The sequence below is a fragment of the Papaver somniferum genome, chromosome 3 (assembly GCF_003573695.1).
Source record: "Papaver somniferum cultivar HN1 chromosome 3, ASM357369v1, whole genome shotgun sequence".
Lineage (NCBI taxonomy): Eukaryota > Viridiplantae > Streptophyta > Magnoliopsida > Ranunculales > Papaveraceae > Papaver > Papaver somniferum.
This window is the reverse complement of record NC_039360.1, coordinates 185,914,566-185,934,797: the sequence shown is the minus strand read 5'-3', so window position 1 is coordinate 185,934,797 and position 20,232 is coordinate 185,914,566. Positions and strand designations below refer to the sequence as shown.

Sequence of the window (20,232 nt, the reverse complement as noted above, 5' to 3'; positions counted from 1 at the left end):
CAACCTTTCTCTGGTAAAGGTTGCTTTTGACGTTCTTATGTCTTTGCAAAAGGATGAGAAAAACAATGAGGAAAAGAGGATGCGAAAATTTGAGGTAACAAATTTGTTAGTTAATCATTTTCCTGTTTAAGAAAAGCATGATTTTATTGCATATATTTTGCTTTTTCTTAACAATTGTTCGGTACAATTGATGTTTATTCCATGATGTGTGTGTGGATGTGTGTGATTCAATTGGTTCCGGTTAAGAAAAACTATTGTTATTTTTCTTTATCGTGTGGTATCAATTGTTTAGGCTTACAAAATTTCGGTACAATTGATGTTGTGTATGATTCAATTGGTTTTGATTAAGAAAAATTATTGTTATCTTGCTTTTGTATGGTATCAATTGTTTAGGATTACAAAATTTTGGTGCAATTGCGGTGCTTTTAATGTCTATGTTGTTTCAATTGCTTCCGGTTGAGGTGAATAATTATGCAAGTTGATTTATTTTGGTTTGTATGAATTATTTATGGCTTAACGAAATAAAAGGTGTACGGGATGAGTTCTTTAGTCCAATTCGATTCCGGATAAGAGAAACTAAGTTAATTCTAATATTATTTAGACTTATCGAAGTGAGCTTTCGGTTATTCAAGTCTAATCGAATGCCTTAACAAGAAATGCTAGTTAACTAACCTAGTACCTGTCTTGTTTAAAATTGAAAGGTCTAAGTTTATGGATGATTAGAACCTGATGAGAAAAATAGAGTTTATCTTTATTTTGGTCTTATCGAATTAAGCGGTTGTTTTTAAACAATCGGTTTAGCAAAGGGACTAAAGTGCTTAGTTGATTTTTGGTTTGCTAAACTAAATTGGAAAAATTGTTTCGGAAAATTGGTTCCTTGATAACATATCAAAATAAAACTACTTGTATTTTCGGTTTTGATATTGGTTATCAGAACATGATGTGTGGAACCCTCGTGCCTAACTCTACAGGTTTGCAAGTCTATTTTGAGATTTGTAAGATTCTTTTCGTGTTGTCCTTTATTTTTTCATTTCTTTTTCATTTTTGTGACAAAAAAGGGGAGAAATATATGGAGTAAACAGGTGATACTGTCATTGATTTTATATTGATTGGTATCGCTAAGAAAAAGAACAATGGTTCTTGAACGTTTATCTAACAAAAGAGTGAAAGCACAGACTAAGGGGGAGTAACATGTCATATGAATTGGTATAAAAAAGACGTGTGGATTGAAAATCTACTTATCTTACCTTTAGGGGGGAGTAGTATAGCTTTGTTATTATAATGTCAACATTGGCATTTATGGTTTGAATATCTCCAGGTTTTTGTGTTGTTGAAATGTGAATGTATCGTATGTAGAATGAGTTATTTTTGTAATTTGTTTCTCCATATGTGATAGAGTTTTGTCACTAAATTGACAAAGGGGGAGATTGTTAGGGCACTGCTCGGTTGAACCCACCAAGCGTTGGTATGTCAAGACTGGTTGTCATATTTAGTTCCAAAACTCGAGTCGATATTATGTAAACTCCAGTCAACTTCGATAGGTTAGACTAGAAATGATAGAAGTTTTGCACTCCAGTTACTCACAAATATATGAAGATGGATTGAACAACAAAGACATTATCCTTCAGCTTGAGGTTAGTAACTATGACTTTACTTGTTCCATATCTATCTTGTGTCTTTCACGTCGTGTATATTGAAAACAAAACTGCAAAGCATGATTACACTCTAGTTAGACATAGTATTAAGGAATACAATACGAGGTTTATTGCTTAACCATTAAACTTTGTATATAAGACATCGACATAATCGGTTGGATGCTACTGTGATTATGTATGAGTATAAGGTGAGAATTTCATCCTAGGAAACAATGTTCTACATGTGTTTCAAGGAAGTAAGTTCATAAAATTGTTTATGGATCGGAAAAGGAAATCTCAAGCGTTATTCATTGCAAATCTTGTGAACATCCAATATGTGTGATTTAGTATAACCGCTCACGACTTGTTTGTGTTCTTGGTAAAACTATTCACAAAGGCCTGACTTATGTATTGGTATGACTTTTATTAGTGAAACCGATCTTAAGTAATCACCTGAGATGGTATGATCGAGTTTGTGATTTGTGTATGACCGACTCTCGGTAAAGGGGAACCGATCCTAGTAAGAGGTGTAACACATCACAAAGGGGAACCGATCCTTGTATGAGGTGCAGCAAAAGGGAACCTATCCTATGAACATGTGCAACACGTTTTTAGGCAAAGGGGAACCCATCCTATGGACATGTGCAACACATACAAGTTAGATACCATAAATATGTGGGGAACCGATCCTATGGACATGTGCAACAAGGGGGAACCGATCCTTTGAACATGTGCAGTCGGCCACAAAAAGTCTCAATCAAATCCGAGCACGTTTTGTGTTTTTAACACAAAAAATTATCCAAAAATATCTTTTCGAATTTTCTATTATTCTAGAAATATTAGAGATACCGAAAATATATTTGGTTAATGTTTAATGATATCGACACACTTTGAACACGTACATTAATGTGTATCTTTTATTGTTCAAAGATATTCCTTAACAGCTAAAAGGAAGAAAATCTCAGGATCGAAATTAAATAAGTTAAGAATCTTTTAATTAAGGTTTTTAATTATATATATGGAAAATAAGAATTAGTAATGTGCATTTACTAGTCAAAGATTTCCCAAGGAGATTTTCGATCAATATTTTGGACAGAGCATTCTCAGGAATTATGGAAACTGAATTTGGAATATATTGAATATCTTGAGAATATTTTCGGTTTTGGAAATTCCTTGGTGTCCAAACTTCCTTGTCTATAAATACTTGAAGTTTGCATTTCGAGCAAACTAATCCTTCGTGACAGTAAACTTCCTCTGTTGTATTATTACTGGTGAAGCCGCCTATTTGGAGAGGAGAGTAACCTAATTACACGAAATCTCTTACGGACGCTCAGTTTAAAGTCTTCTTTGGGATTGAGAAGCTCTATTAGTATCGTTGGTAGGAAACTAGATAATTGCAGTTTATCTTTTGTTTTCGATTGATTTGATTGACTAACGATTGTTGAATATTTGATTGCACCTAGTTTGTTTATTCTTGAGAACCTTCTCTTCTGATATAAGGCTCACTCAAACTAGATCAAAGATCAACATTTCTATGGATCTAAGTCTTTCTAGATCCGTAAGATAGATTCATTGATTTGCCATTGTTAACAGACTTCGCTCTGTGCGACAAATCAATAAGGAATCAAGTTTGTTTTTACAGGTTGTTACTTTGAAGATGAAATCGAAGTTTGAAGACTTTGAAGATTTGAAGAACAATTTGTTGTGAATCATTAAGAAGATATACTAGATCTAGTCCTGAAGAGAACGTCTATTCTGCTAGGATATTGGGTTTCAAATATCTATTGAGAACTTTGGTTCTGCTAGATATTATCAAAACAAGAATACTGCTGAAGTTGAGTAACTAGGATTTTAGTTTACTTAGTATAGTCTATACGAAGTTACAGGTTTACTTTTTGTAGCTTCTTAATTCATTGAGTATTCAAATCTGGACTAGGTCCCGGGGTTTTTCTACAAGATTGTAGTTTTCCTGGTGTGTGCTTTACTTAGGGGTGTAAATTGGGCCGGGCCGGGAAGCCTGGCCTAATTATTAAATGGGACGGGACAGGTCGGGCCTGGAAATCTCTTGCCCATCAGAACAAATAGGCCGGGCGGGCAGGACTATACCTGTTAAAAGACTGCCCATGGCCTGCCCAAGCCTGTTTACTAATTTGGGCCCGGGCGGGCAGGTTCAGGGCGGGCCTTCAATGTATAATATTAAAGTTTCAACAACTTAATCAATCAAATACTTCCATAAACAAATCAATAAACTCATTGTTCTTCAAAGATCAAAATTGTTCACTCAAAATCAAAGCATTAAAACTTAAAAGAAAACGTCCCCTAATAACTCAATTTAAAAACAAAGACTCATGCGTCCTTTTTTATTTGCGCAGCTTAGCAGTCAATGACTCCACACAACTTTATTCTGAAAATACTAAAAGATACTTTCAAGCCATTCACCTGCACAAAAATAGAAAAAGATCAATACAAAAATTTATGGAAAGAGCGTACTGTTTTCTGTTCACTCTAGATTACAGAAGTATCAAATTGTAATTCACTAACACTTGCATTGTGTGCTATGTTAATATATAGACAGTAAGTCAGTATTCTATTATCTCTATAGAAACCATCATCGAATTATCATGTAAATGAAAAGTGATCAGAACATAAAAGGATGTGAAGACAGATATTTACCTTAGAAAAGAAGCGACTGACGAGATTAAGTGGCCAAACGTTCAAGTTCATCTGCCGGAGTAATATCATCATTCAAAGGATCAATCGGCTTAAAAATATCTTTCATCTCAGCCTTCCACCAATATTTTAGAACAACTGAACACTCCAACATATCCGGAGTTAAACTACTTTGGTAATCACCTAGTATACATTTCCCGAGAGAGAAGGCAGACTCGGAGGCAACTGTAGATGCTTGGACTGCTAGAACATCACGAGCGACACAAGAAAGTACTAGGTACCTCTTTTCATTGTTTTTCCACCAATCTAACACGTCAAAGTTCTCGATATCAGCCAAAGCAAGTTCAGGCTCAGCATAATACCTCTTTAGTTCTTCTAATGATGCAGCAAGAGGGTCTTTTTTTGCCGATTGCGATATGCCCAGAAAGTGCTTCCAGATGAAGTGGAGGATACCTCAGTTGAAGAGCCTGAATGCATTGGACCAGCAGAAGTCTCTGAAGTACCTGTTGAAGTCGGCGGACCACTGGAAACTGTAATTACCTGTTTATCATGCAAAATATTTGAGTACTCCGTAAACAGACTCTTCAGCTTCGCATCCATTAACCTACTTTGTTCGTCGTGGCATCTAATTGAGAATGCATAAGTGCCAAAGCATTCTTCAATATCAGAAAGAGTACTTTCCACCCCTCTTAGATTAAGACGAGGATCCAAAATAGACCCTAACCCAAATAATATAGGAGTTTCACCCCAATACTTAACAAACTTTTCCTCCATGGCAGCAATAATATTCTTGAAAAATGGGTTATCTCTGTGATTCTTGAAGACCATACCAATTTCATATAAATATTGAAGAACTGAGTTACTAGTCACATAATGAACTCCTGAAAAATAATTAGTGGCATCATAGAAAGGCTTCAAAAATACACATAACACTTCAGCGTGTTCCCAATCAGTATCATCAATAACATGAGGACATGACCTATCATCAAGGAAGGACGACAGCACTTGACGGTAGGGAATTGCATCTTTCAACATAAGATAAGTGGAGTTCCACCTATGTTTTACATCAAGCTGCAATTTTTTAGGCCTAACACCCATATCATCACACAATAACCGAAACTGTGTACACCTTGTACCAGACATAAAAATATACTTCAAGCTACCCTTAACATGTTCAAGCATCTCAGTAAACCCCTGAACTTTTAATCCATCATGGACTACTAAGTTCAGGATATGACAACAACACCTAACATGGAATAAATCTCCCTTAGAAGGAAGGTTAGGCAATAATTTTTTCAATCTAGAAACTGAGACAGTGTTTGCACTAGCATTATCCATAGCTAAAGAAAACAATTTTTCTGAAATACTTCAATCATGAACAAGCTTGCGAAAAATGAATTCATATATATTCTTACCAGTATGAGATGTGTCGATTAAAGCATAAGTTATTATTCTTTTTTGCAGAACCCAATTATTGTCAATGAAATGTGCAGTAATACCCAAATAACTCAATCTCTGTTTTGAGAGCCAAATATCGGATGTCAGTGAAATCCTGCCAAGACTATCAAGAAGAATTCTCTTCAACTGTTGTTTTCCCTCTAGATAACACTTATATATATCAGTCCTCAAAGTATTACGAGAAAAATTAACGAAACCAGGATGAAAACTAGCATTGATGAACCATTGGAAAATAGGATCTTCAACGAATTGGAAAGGGAGCTCTCTTAAAATAATTAGCTTAATGACATTTTTCCTAGCTCTAGCCTGGTTGAAAGTAAAGGTAGCAAATTTACCTTGACCATTTACAACTATTGTGGTCTGTGAATTATCGGTCTTGCGCTTCTTCAAACAGCTATTTGTATGCCTTTTTAGGTGTGAGGTTCCAGCATTGCCACCTGATTTTTTTCCTTTCTCCACAGATTCTGCAAACTGCCCACATTATAATTGTCCCAGGATTTTCTGGATCTTCCTCTTCTAACTGATCAAAACCACCCCATACCTCAGATGTTAACTTTCTTTTTGGCTTTCGGATAGTTGCATTTGTTGGAGCTGGAGTTCCATTAACATCAGAATTGGTAATAAGCTCAGATGCTGCTTGTGAAGGATTTTCGCCTACTTGACTAGGATCCATTGTGAGAATTCCTGTGTAGAATATCATTGAATATATAAGTTATACAAGTATATAAGACTAGTTAACATCCAACACCTAAGTGAGCACTAAAAGATCCCAACTTCATTTACCGATTTGAATATATTAATCCATTTCGTTCATACCCATGAATACCCCATCAAACAGAAAAGTAATTTATAATCATAAATCCTAAGTAAAATTAAAACATCAATCGGCAACAATAATTTCCAAATCAATTGAAACAAAAAAACAGAAATAAATACCCAAGTTATTATTATCACTTATTAGCACATGCATCAAGTAGAAAAGTAAATCTATCATCACTTAAAATCATTTAAAACAACATTACAAGATCAATCACTAGTAACAATGGAAAAATCAATTTAAATAAAAACATAAAACAAGTGAAAATGAAATTATTGAAACACATACCTTAAGCTTAGCCGCGTAGCAGTACTTCGAAATCAAGCTCTCGTTTGCGGTTCTTCAAAACCCTTATATATAAAATGAATACAAGAGAAAGATAACTTTGACTGTGACCTAATTCAACTAATATATAACAAAATTTCATATATTTACTCCAAGATTGGATCATCTTTCAATAGGAAACCCTAAATTTTCTCACTAAAAATAGCAAAATGAATATATGAATATGCAGAAAAATACTCGGGATAGAATCGAATTCGATAGACTCTGTCACTCTGGTATTCCAAGTATATATCTAGATTCTAGATATAGAATGAATCAATAAAAGCGGAAAGGAATAATTAGGCCGGGTAAATGGGTAGGCAAACGGGACGGGTTGACAGGACGGGTACCGGTCCGGGCAAGACTTTTTTACTCATGGCCTGTGCCCGTCCTATTATTTAAAAGGGCTAGGCCGAGCTAGCCTGTGACGGGCAACGGGTACCCATGGGATGTTATGGGTAAGGGCGGACGGTACTGGGCTTCCGGGCAGAATTTACACCCCTAGCTTTACTTTATTTCTGCATTATAATTGTTTTTATATTATAATTAAAGTAATTACACTTGTATGTTAACCAGGCACTTGATATTTATCTTATAAGGTTTTACTATTATCAAGTGAACACTTTGTTGTTGTATTGTCTCGATTTCATATCCATAGACGATCACACAAAGTGTATTGGATTTCTCCACTTGTCTGATATAATTATTCACGTGTTAGGCCAGTTCGGACTAACCCTATTTTAAGTGGACATTGTGTTGAAATATTCTTTGAGTGATTGTTGCTCCAAGAGGTTTATACACAATGGGTCTTGTATAGGTTGTGAACAAAAATAAAAGATTGTGGTGTATTTGGGTACCCTCGTCTTTTCATGCTCATCGCATCCCATTCGATACAATAGTCCAAGATTCAGAAGATGGTTTAAAGGATGTCGCTTGGAATGAAGTCCTTGAAGACTTGATATCATCACGTCGGCAACGGAACGCCTCTCAGCTCGTCTACTTCACCCAGCGGTTCCGGAAGATTTCGACCATACCAGCATCCACAACATATCATCACCGTAATCATAAAGGAAAGAATAAGCCTCCAGACACCGGATCAGCGGTCCAAACACCAAATAACTTAAAGTCAAGGACGGATCAACGCAGCTACACTCTCCAAGATTAGCCCTGACATGATCATTGCCGAGCATATATTTCATCCATCCATCCCAGGAGTGCAATGGGGTTTGGTAAATTTTGAAATCCACTGGAGAGGTTAGATGCTCATTCTTCTGAAGTCAGAACCTTATTACACATTCTGGAGAAGATCGATGGTACTGTTGGGTGGCTACATGCGTAAAATAGAAAAGAGCACCTACCTTGAGTTCTCCTGGCTCGCCTTGCTGCTGATTATAACTATTGGAGATTGCTTTGTTGTCGTTGACGTCGCTAACAAAGAATGTCATTCACATCTAGATAAACATCCAAAATTGATCAACTACCCATGGATATTACGCTCACATCTAAAATACGAAGACAAGATGAACTTACCTTGCCGCTAACGATTGAAACGCCTATGATCGAGCTACTGCAAACGAACACAAGAAGCAGACGAGCGAATAATAAAATGGGAGTAAGTTATCACACCCTTTTATATGCAGAGTGCTTTTGGAATTTGAGTATAGGAGGGTTTTTCTTTTGTACCATGCACGGAAGAAGGCAGCTGGGCCCGCATCGCCAACGCTCCATGACACCAGCCTCCACGACCGAACCAGCAGCGCGCCAGCACGAGGAACACCAGTCGCTCAACCTCCAATACTTCGTGTCTAGGTCAGCCGCTCAACCTCCAACGCTTCGTAGCCAAGCCAGTCGCTCAACCTGCAACGCTCCGTGGCCAAGCCATCCGCTCAACCCGCAACGCTCCGTGGCCAAGCTAGCATCACACCATTACAAAGATCACTGACCACTCATTCCTATTACCGAAGGTCAATCAAACTTTTCATGGTAACCTCCACATGTCTTGCCTTTTCGATTTTACTCTCGTCTGTCACCATCTCATTCTTACCCCGTAACAATGTCATTGTTACGTGCTCAGGCGGGGACTTAATATTGATGGTGGTTTTTAGTTCAGGGCTAAATTTGTAAAAGTCAATCTACCTGACCCGACATCATATGTAGTAGACATTGATATGTTTATGTTCCGCAAGGAATTTGGAGAATATGTCAAAATATGATGAGTGCCTATGTCTCTCTTCATATTATATTGAAACTCAATCTCCTAGATGAATTTTTCACTAGTATAGATCCTAATGAGTGTATAAGATCCTAGCTACATTACTCCCTAATATCAGAGCCTGCCGAGTATTCTTCCTATGCTATGTTCCCCGGCTGAACCCTTAATATTGATATGGCATGACAATTTGTGTTCACTCGCAGCAGAGTAACATGAATTTCCAAGTATCAAGGTTAAGGTCCTTGCATAAAAGTACTCAATCGGAAAGCATACTGCTCTCTGGCAATAAACTTAAAGAACTTTGTGTCAACACATAGAATTCAATCAATTTTATGATAATTCACAAGATTCAGATATTACTCTGACTAATTTGAAAAAATTAGGGTTTTGCGCCCTGCGAAGTATATTAGACCCCGCCGGTCGAAATTAAGCTTAGGCGAACTAGGCAATTAATCCGCCATGGATTAGTAGGTGCAAAATCCTACCCAAAATCAGAAAACAAGGAATAAAAGGATCTGCAGGATAGGAGCAGCAACAAAGGGAGGTGTGGCCATGCCATAGGCCATCCGGCGCCACTTGCAAGTGGCCACACCCCATGGTGCCTGACCGGCCCATGTTTCCCGTCGACCAATCAGGTCGCCTTAAACCCTCCACACGCACATGAGTTGTGGCTGAGCCCATACTTTCCGACCCCTATTTCCCATCGACCAATCAGGTCACTTTTAATCCACTACGCGCACTGGAAGTGTGACAACGCCCATGCTTGGTCGGCCCCTCTTTTTATCGACCAATCAGGTCGCTCTAAACCTGCCACAGTATTAAAAGAGGCAAAACTGCGCCAGATGGTCACAATGCCAAATTGGATTTCCAAAACCGCGCCAACATGCCAATGGCATTCCAAACGTGCCATCCCGCTCCACATGCTAATGGCATGCCAAACATGCCATGCCGCGACAATGGACTAAATGTGCATACCAAACATGCCAGACGTGCCACTTTGTCGCAGCAACATGCCGAACGTGCCATAAATAGCGCCTACGTGCTAACCCACCTTTTGTTCATGGCCAACGCCATAACATACTTCAATTAGAGTATCCTAATCAGAAACATGACCTTGGTCTAGTGGCGTTAATCGAAACCCTAATTTCAGGTCGTGGCCCAAATTACGCCACTTCGGGCCCCACGACATGCCACGAGCCATGCGGTACCCAGGAAACCCTAAGAATGACGCCATAACATAGCCATTCATAGAAACCCTTTCTCTTGTGGCCGTTTCCACATTATGGCCTTGCTATAGTTCCTTTGGCATGCTATGGCACCGTTTGCACAAAACATCATCGTGTCGTGACCACATGCCACACGCACTAATTAGGGTTTCGGCATGCCAAACCCTAATTTAGGTAAAGTTGTTACGCCAACCAAGCCAAGTAATGCTACCCAGAGCATTGGGATTGATGTGTCAGCTGGAACTAATGTTGCCAAGCCATATTTGGGTCTAACACCAATGTGACAAAATCTAGCGCCCATGGCTACGCTATGCGCTACTTGCACCACCGTGCCACCGGCATGCGCTAACTATGCTAACCATGCCATTGTGCTATTATCAGGCGCCAACAGAGTGTGGACATAATCAATGGCCACCCTTTCTCATGAGTTACAATCTCAGCCGTCCAAATTCTCCACAGAATTGACAGGCCTGTGGCAAGTCTTAGGTGACCAGCCAAGACAAGCCTAATAGCATCACATGATATTCTCCTGCGGAAAGTTTCCTGACTTTGACTTGCCATACATAGCAACCTGCTACACGTTTTCCACGAAAACACTCGAGACATCAAACATGTCACAAACTGGGGGATGCTCATCAGGGTATTGGTCTGGCGATTTACAGCGTGCAGCGTGCAACACGCCCATTATAAGAAAGTGTCAGAAAGCAGGGCAGTTAGTGGCGGCAAGAAATAGTGGGTGTAAACTAACCCGTTTCCTTCATAGTGGGAACGTGGTTTCCGGCATTTACACATGTCCCCACTTTTCCATCACTCCATCATTCCCACTTTTTATGAGATCAGGGTGTGTTCAATATGACTTGTATAAATAGGTTTTACCTATTTCAACCAGACAACAGAGTTTTGGTTAACAACAACACCGTATCCAGAAAAACATCAAAGAACTGATAGCCTACATTCCGCAAGCCAGTTCCAAATTCTGATACAAGTCATAAAATATCCACACCTTCAGAATTAACCATTCTGGTCTCAACACCTTCTTCGCTTTCCTCCCTAAGACCAACCCTTATCCTTCACTTTGTGACTGAAGCAAGATTGGAACGATCATTTCTTGGTTTAGGCCAGGATTGTACAGATTGATCTCTCGAATCTAAAGTACTCCCGTGCAGTGCATATGTTTTAGGTTTAGATTCATTTCTCATCCACACACCCAAATTTACCAAAACCAGCAGAAACAGTTTTTACCCATAAACAACTATGGATACAAGATCGAGAGAATACAATAGCGAAGTATGTTACTTGATAATAGGTTCGGTAATAACCAAACTCTATAGGATCACTATCAGATAATGCGGAATTAACGTATATGTGTAATTTACTTTATTATAATAAACAACTATAACGCGAAATCAAAGTAAAAGACACAACAAGATTTTGTTAACGAGGAAACAGCAAATGCAGAAAAACCCCGATACCTAGTCCAGTTTTGAATACTCTCAGAATTAAGCCGCTATATAAAATCTAATAACAACTATAGTAATATACAATATGTACAGTATATAGAGCTTCACAGTTATGTTTTCAATGTAGCACGACTTGAAAGATACGTTATGGATGAAACAGGTTCAAGTCAGTATTACTAACCTCAAGTGGAAGGATGATGTCGTCGTTGTAGTCGTTACTTCTTCGCATTCTTCAGGTCTTCAGAGTAATACTTGTATGTCTCAACATTCCTAGACTTTCTAGTCTAACCTAAACGAAGTTGACTCTAGTATTTAATCAAGCGACTCTAGATGAGTTTTGATACTAAAATATGACAACCAAACTTGACATACCAACGCTTGGTGAGTTCAACCGAGCTATGATCTAACAAATTCATTCATCATCTCAAGAAACTGGTAACTTCTTCATAGGCTCAACTGTAATCAAATCCACACAATCAAACTTGCGACACCTTATTTATCTAAACTAAGAATAGTTTTATTACTATTTCCATGTCAGTTCACTTGCCCCTGCAAATATAACAATTCCCACTTTTATCTAGCCCATATCACCACCACCATTACTAACTCATTCGTAGTCTCATTTTCATTAACACTCTACCACCACCAACTCCCATAATTGTAATTCAAACAAACTCAGACCATTTCTTGCATTGATGCAACACATACCATTTCCTTGATATTCATAACAAACCTAACCACTCCAACAGTTCTATTCCATATTCAATTCAAATCTTAATGTCAATTAACACACTTTCAACAACCAAAAAGAACAACTTTATAAAGTTAACCAGAAAATATCAATTACCTCAGAATGGTCTCACTCTTAGATTACTCCACAACCCTAGTCTCAATCTTTCGTTATTCTTCTCTTTGGACTCCAACCCTAATTTGATTTCTCTATTTCAATTTTTCATCAACACCTATAACAACTCCAACAATTGCAGATCATCCATCTTAACTTCATCAACAACTTCAAAACCTCAATCTCAAAACCCTATCCATCAATCTTCGAGTTGTTCTTCAACCATATACTCTAATTCACGTCAAATCCACCTCCAATAAATCTTCTAGATCCTCAATTTCATCTTTCCTAACTTTTCTTACAATTTCTAGATTCTTCAATTTATCATCAAAACGACTTCAGAACTTCGATTCAACAATAACCTTTATGTCCTTCATCCAAGAACAACCCAATAACCTATCAATTTCCACACGTGCTCAAAATCAAACTCAAAATCCTATTTTGATTCTCTCTGATTTATTTCCTCGATCCCTAATTGTTTTCCTTCTTGATTTGAAATTACCTCATCCCCTTCATTGTCTATACCTCTTCCTCTACTAATTTATTCGATGATTTCTCATGCAAATCCTACAGAAACTCAGCAGAAGAACAAATAGAGAAAGGAAAGGAGAAGAAGAAATAAGAAAGAAAAAGAAAGAAAATGAAAAGGATATCCTCGATTGGGTTTATTTGTGGATCAATTGAAAATAACCCATATAAGTGATTTTATTATTTGGGAACGTTTCAAACATCATAAGAAAAAAATTCATGAACTTCTGATATTTTCCTCAGGGTAGGTTGTCGAACCAGTTCGCAAACCATAGATATCTGAGTTTCAAAAATACAGGGAAGGATGGCGAACCAGTTCGCAAACCGTAAGTTCAGTTGGGGATAGTTCACGAACTGTGGTGAACTAAATTTTTGTGTTGGTATTAAAAGTCTAGTAGTTGGCGAACCCGGTTCACAAACTGTAGCCATCTGCATTCCGGAGTCTTATACGGTTGGTGAACCCCGTTCACGAACCATAGCACCCTGACTCGTGAAAAATCCTTACGGTTCATGAACCATTTAACCAACGGTCCCAGTAGAATTTAGCAGATGATCAAAGACTTATTTTTTTAAATATGTTTAGTATAACTACGACTCTCTTGAACACTTCTAAAATTTCATTAAACATTTAAACACTTATGTGTGTCCATCATGATTAAATTCTTAAGTGTTTTAATGAATAACAAATTTCTTATTGTTCACATGGCATATTTGCCAAACAGAACAATCATTATACACGGTTCTGTAACCGGACCATAGTGTATATTCGTCTACTTTATTTTCAAGGCTCAAAGTGTTTGCTACATTCCCAAGTACTCTTAGATTGAATTCTAAGCAACCCTCGATCTTGAAAAACTATAAATAGAGATGTTTTTTCAACTGGGAAATTCAGTCCCTGACACTTTGTGTCCTAGTTGATTGCTAGAGTCATCCTCTATTGACATGGGTTTCCTCTGAGAAACATAATTAGGTCTAAGACTAAAAGACTTCGCTTTAAGGATTCGTGAAACCAGGTCCGACTATATTTACCTTTATAATTCGTGTATCCTGATCTTGCTTTTATGTTATCGAGGTTCTCGTAATCTCTTTCAGGCAAGATAGATAAAAATGACCAAGTTCTCTTCGTCTCAGATTTTGTGATGGGATAATTAGGCTTTGGTACTTGGGTTTTGTCCAACACTAGGCTTTGGTCTAACATTTTCCCAATGTTAGGGCTTGGTACCTGGACTGGACGTTGACCTGCATAGACTACGTTAAGTTTTAACTTCTGTTTAGTTATTATAAAAGAGGAGGGATCCCCTCACACTTTTATTATCACACTATCGCACACATTGGGCATCATTTTTGCGAATAAAACCAAACCGTAAAGGATTTGAAGCTAATATTTTGGGGATATGATCCTCTTACCAAGTTCTACATGCTACCAAAAATGAGCGTATTTCGAGACATATAACACCATCATCTACTACTTTGAAAATGAGCAGTTGAAAATTAACGGATTTCCGGGCGTCGAAATTAAGACCGGTAGATTGTGAGGTTTTATATTTCAGAATGTTCTCATTTTTGGTAGGTATGTAGAACTTGGTAAGAGGAACATATCCCCAAAATATTAGCTTCAAATCCGTTACGGTTTTATTTTTATTCGTAAAAATGACGCCCAACGTGTGAGAAAGTGTGATAATAAAAGTGTGAGGGGATCCTTCCTCATTATAAAAAGATTATATAAAATGTAATTATTAAACAAATGTACTATTGTATCCTCCAGTTTCTCCATATACCGAAAAGATTTTATCTTTCTCTTCCTTATCCGAGCCTTCACCACCACCACCACCACGGCTCTGTATCCATTCCCCATCTCTCCGGCACTAGCACTGCAATCACCAAAACAATCACGGTCAAGCAATTTGTGTATTATCACAACACGACGGAATGATACAATTAGGGACTTGATTTGATATTTTTTTTTTCTTTGCTTAGATTGGATATATTGATGGGTTTTATACAAGAACGGTCAATATATTTGTTTGATTATACCCACGAAAAACATGAATTTGTTATGGTTACATGCAAGAGATCACTTGGAGAAGCAACGTGGGTGTTTTATGATTTGTAAAATTCCCTCTCTATGATTTTATATTCTTTCAATTGTAACAAATCTAAATTTTGGGATAAAGGATTGAAATTAAGAATTTGGTTATTTGGGGCTGGATTTTTTTCTGGGGTATTCAATTTGTTCAAATTTGTGGCGCTAATTTGAGATGATTATTGAATTTGCTGGTTTGCTGTTGATGGGAGATTTGGGTTTTGATTGAAATGGATTTTAACACAGCAGTGGTGTTGTATGTTTCCATTGATCAATAGAAGGTGTTGTGATGTATCTCGGTCATAAATGGGGAAATTGAACAGTTTTTGGAGAACGAGTAAATGGATGTGATGATAACTGAGAAGGAAAGAAGATGGAGATCAACAATGGTGGCTGCTGGTGGCAATGGGAAGAACTCATGTGTGGTGCTGATGAATATGCAGAGCCCGTGGATAACAAAGGAGTCTATAATGGTTCTGGCTCGAGTCTTGGTGAACTGATGATTTTGTTTCATGGATGGAGTTTGCTGATGAAGGAAAAGATCCCGAGTGAAGTAAAACAGTTGAGAACGAGTCCATCATGATCCAGAGGAGCTGGATCGGTAGAGATGGCAAGTATGATAATTTCCGGTAACCGATGGATTGTGGGTATAATTTTAAACTCATAATTTCCAAATATTTTTAATTTATAAAATTAACTAAAGTCAGGTCATAAACAGTCAATGCGGGTCCACATCCGGTCCAGGTACCAAGCACAAACATTGGACAAATATTAGACCAAAACCTAAATACCAAAGACCAATTATCCCTTTTGTGATTCCTCAAGATAGATATTTGAAAATTGATCTTAATTGATTTTTTGAAGGTTGTTCTTGAGAGGTGGTAAAAGATCCAGGCTTCTTATCTAAGTAACTGTAAGTGTTCCGGATCATAAGGTTTGCTAGCTATTTGATGTTGATCTAAAGGGAAATCAAATAGGATATCTGTTAGAGGAAGATTGGTATCAAAAGTCTTCACTGAGGTTGAAGCAACTCTTAGGCTATAAAGGACGCCAGGTAAAGGAATCAATTACGTAGAGCCTTGCGAGTTTCAAGAGACGTAAGGAGCGCAATTGTAACTGAATCGCTTGGAGGGTGGATTCGGTATTAACTACACTACAGTCCAAAGTACGATAGTAGGCTAGTATCCGTAGAGACTTAATACAATTTGGTGTTCAAATCTGGACGAGGTCTCGGGATTTTTCTGCAGTTGCGGTTTCCTCGTTAACAAAACTTCTGGTGTCTTGTGTTTTTCCTTTTCCGCCTTATATTATTTATCTTTATAGTGGATTTACGCAAGTTGTACGTATTCAATTTAAGTATATACAGTTCATCTAATTATGATCGATTATGAGACTCGTATCTTGAAAGATAGATAACAAGTTTTATTACTTGGCAGAATTCCGATTGGATTATTGGGATACAACTAGATTGATCTTGGATATTGATTTTTGAGATCGTCCAAGTACTCTTCTTTACAATCTGGTTCATGGACTCATTATCTATACACATACTGATTGAGAATAGGTAGAGATATAACCATAACTATAACTATATATATATATATATATATATTGTCAAGGATCATTGAGTTGGTCCACCTGTAATTTTATTAGGTTTTTTCCATATAGGTTGCCGAACGAAAAAGTTGGTGGTGTATTTGGAACCCCCGCGTTTTTATACCCCTTAGCGACAAGTACCCATGTTTGGAAATCACGAGCTTGTAAGAAGAAGCGCATAGCTATTTTCCACCATAAGTAATTTTTATCATCGAAGACTGGTGGTACGTTCATAGAGATTGAACTCTTGTCCATATATTCAGATCGCCATAAACACAGACTTGTTAGGTTTAACGGTGTTTGTATACTCTGATACCGGTTGAAAATGTGTGGTACAAAATACAACACCAACTTGATAAAAACATACGATGAATAGGGTACAAACACAAACGATGTAAAAAACTTATCTTTGCACCTTTCCTGATATATTCACTCATTTGTGAAAAGGGGAGGGTACCATGTACACCACCAACTTTTTCGTTAACGAGGAAAATTATACCTGCAGAAAAACCTCGAGAGCTTGTCCATCTTTGAACACCAAACTGTGTTAAGCTGCTACAGATACTAGCCTACTATCAATCTTCGGACTAGAATGTAATTGAGACCGAATTAACTGTCGAAGCAATTCAGCTTCAGCCATGCTCCTTACGTCTCCTGAACCTCACAAGTCTCTACGCAATTGATTCCCTTAGATGACATCCTTTTGCAGTCTAAGAGTTATTTCACCTAAGTGAATACTTTTGATAACAATGCTTCTAACAGAAAAACATATTTGATTTCCATTTATATCGTTTAGGTCAAAGCTTAGAAATCGGTTTGCAATAGACAAAGCTAGCAAACCTCACGAATACGAAATACTTACATTAAATTAGCCGAGAAGCCTGGATTACTAACCACCTCTCATGAAAAATTAAGACTAATCAACAAATAAAAGTTTTAGATATTTATCTTTACGATTCACAAAGTTTAAGACAAAGAGAACTCTACGATTTCTATTTATCTCGTTTCTGATTGGAGATTGACGAAAAACTCGACGATTAATAAGAACAAGATCAGGATACACGAACTATCAGGTTATAAATAATCGGATATGGCTTCACGAATCCCTAAGTGAAGTATTTAAGTCGTAAACCTAATTATGTTTCTCAAAGGAAACCTAGGTTAATAGAGGACGACTCTAGCAAGCAATTAGGACACATAAGTGTCAGGGATTGAAATTCCCAGTTGATTGAGTCTCTATATATTTCCAAGACTATAGGTAACTTAAAATTCAATCTACGATAACTTGAGATTTAAGCAAACGCTTATCATTTTTAGATAATATTCTTGTTAGGAATTCATATAAGCATATGAAAAGTGTGTCTTGAAAGTACATGGAAGAATATACACTCCGGTTCAGGTTTATGGAACCGTGTACAATGATAGTTCATCGCAAAAATCCCTTATGAACTTATACGCATAATCATGTTCAATGACACTCAGGACTTAAATCAAGATTCAAAAACATAGAGTGATTTAGTGAATACAGTTGTTTTAGAAATGTTTATGAGAGTTGTAGCGATTCCAAACATATTTGTGAAAGTAATGTATGGGCATCTTCTTAGTTCGTATTGAGTGGGTATATGTAGGGGTACGCATACCTATGGACCAATTCGTGAACTCAGGCTGCTAGGGTAAGCGTACTGGATATGTGTACCCTTAAAAATTCATGAACTTGGGCCCTTGGGGTATGCGTACGTCCCTTATATTCACAAACTCAGAACCTCAGGGTACACGTATCTCCCTTGTTCCGGAACTAAAAATGTATGGGATACGCGTACCAGGTATGCATACCTACCCTGTGTCCATAACCTCAACAGTTATGAAAACTCTCTTTTGACAATTTGAAACATTCCCAATCGCCATAAATATGAAATACCGTTGCTTGGTAAAATTCCAAATGATCAACTTGAAACAAAAGTAGCTCTTGAAAATAAATTGTTCTTGACTAAGATTGTTAAGGATCTATGAACATCTATTTCTTGAATCATATTTCGAGAGATTTATCAAGACAAGCTTGTCTCAAAATTTCTTATTTGTAATATGAAATCTGCTAAAATCACAAGACATAGCCTCATAAATATAAAATGATGAATGTTGTGAGTAAATAGGATGATTCAGTCTTCGCATACCTCTTTGTCTATGAAGTTCTCCAAATTTTTTCGTTTGATCTTCGGTCTTCAATATTTGAGGTTTTCTTAGTGATGTATGATACTCAACTACCATACTCTAATCCTAGTATGAGACTTGACTTTAATAGGCTAGAAATCAAAATATAAATTTGATCAACTAACATTGATAACAACCTTGGGATAGAAAAACTTGCGAGTTCGATCCAGCAGTGCTCTAACAATTAGATTTAGATTATAAAAATCATCTGAGATACTATTAAGGAGTTTGTCTAAATTGAAATTCTACCTGTCATGTTAGGCTCTATATATGGTGTAATTAAATCCAGTGACGAAGAAGATAAATCCCCCCGCTCTCTGTTTCTACAACTTCTTTGGGATGTGCGTTGGATTCTATATTTGTTTAAAACTTCGTTGGAAGTATTTTTCTTAACTAGATATACTGATTGGTTTCAGGATAATGGGATCGCTTATTGCTTTGTTTCATTCCTCACCGTCTGATTTTTCTTCACAGTGTTGAGTAGCCATGCAGTGTGAGGTTGTCGGAAGTTTGGAACTCCACTAATTAATATTTGATTATTTAATAATCTCTCTGAAATAATATACTTATCTGATCCCAACTAGGCTTACAAAAGCTAGTTTTAACTCGTTTAATAAATGATCTCGCTTAATTGATAAATTTTGTTGATCCCAATAACATTAATTTATATAATTTTAAATGTATAAAGGAACCTCCATATAAGAATACTCTATAAAGGAATAAACTCCACGTATGAATAAAATTTTCTGATCCCAACTTGCGTTATTCTTTGTAAAAATTACCTATGTATAAGAATAACCTCCCTATTAGCATATCTTTATCTGATCGCAATGCTATACAGAGGTTCTACTGTAGAAGATTTAAGGCAGACTTTTTATATAAGAAGGTAATAAACGACCAAGACAATGAGTAATGCTAGAATACCTCCATCGCTGCGATGTGGTCGGGCCACATACTTTAAGTATGTGGCCCCTCTTTATCTATCAACATATATTAAAAATTAGCTTTAAATAGAGAAATTTCCTATTTTTTTCACATACAACATGAAATTAATTTCTCCTAAAAAGTAGCTCCATCTAAATCCCCGTAAATAGAAGAAGAAAAAAACAATTTATAAGACGCGTCAAAAAACTAAGATGGGCGACATTGTAGCTGCACTGCTAGAATAAGTG

General features: G+C 37.1%; 1 long non-coding RNA gene across 1 annotated transcript; it reads left to right on the top strand.

Annotated features, from left to right (window-relative positions):
- Window positions 1-14,930: 14,930 nt before the first annotated feature.
- LOC113361960 lies at window positions 14,931-16,639 on the top strand. The gene is made up of 2 exons (XR_003365446.1): window positions 14,931-15,903; window positions 16,121-16,639. It is a non-coding gene; the product is annotated as an uncharacterized LOC113361960 (long non-coding RNA).
- Window positions 16,640-20,232: the final 3,593 nt, after the last annotated feature.